This window comes from Bombina bombina, chromosome 1, assembly GCF_027579735.1.
Source record: "Bombina bombina isolate aBomBom1 chromosome 1, aBomBom1.pri, whole genome shotgun sequence".
NCBI classification, from domain to species: Eukaryota; Metazoa; Chordata; class Amphibia; order Anura; family Bombinatoridae; genus Bombina; species Bombina bombina.
The window spans coordinates 1,493,835,504-1,493,836,124 of record NC_069499.1 but is presented as its reverse complement, the minus strand read 5'-3'; positions in this window follow the sequence as shown (position 1 = coordinate 1,493,836,124).

The following is a 621-nucleotide window of genomic DNA, read 5'->3' as shown; positions in this document are numbered from 1 at the left end:
GAGAGTTGCAAGTTGACAAACTACAAGGGGATTGGGACAATATTTTAACCTTTTTTTTATTTTTCCTGCAGAATGAATAGGGAAGATACATTTGTAGGTTTAAATGCCCTGCATATGGCAAATACAATGCTTAAGCACCAATAAGGTATACTCCTGCAGAGATAGAAATAAATCTTGTACCAGTTATAAACTGAGCATAAAAACACACACATCATTATTTGTAGACTTTATTTTTGCAACCAGTTAAACTGGAATGTGACTTGGTTTTGACTTAGTTTACAGAGGCTATTAAAGGAACATTAAAGTATTTTTTTGTATCTAAAAGTTGATATTTTAAAATGGTTACATGTTTAATGCAGATGTTGTCATTAATCAAGTTACATTATCTTTTCATACTAGTGGAAATGTCTCCCTATTCCCCAACAGATCTGTGTGAGCCGTCTTCATCAGCCAGTGTTCCATCAGTCCCTAGTGTACATTGCATGTTATTTTTAACATGGTATAAGTCTAGTCAAAATTAAACTTTCATGATTCAGATAGAGCATGCAATTTCAAGCAACCCTCTAATTTACTCCTATTATCAATTTTTCTTCATTCTCGTCATATCTTTATTTAAAAAGC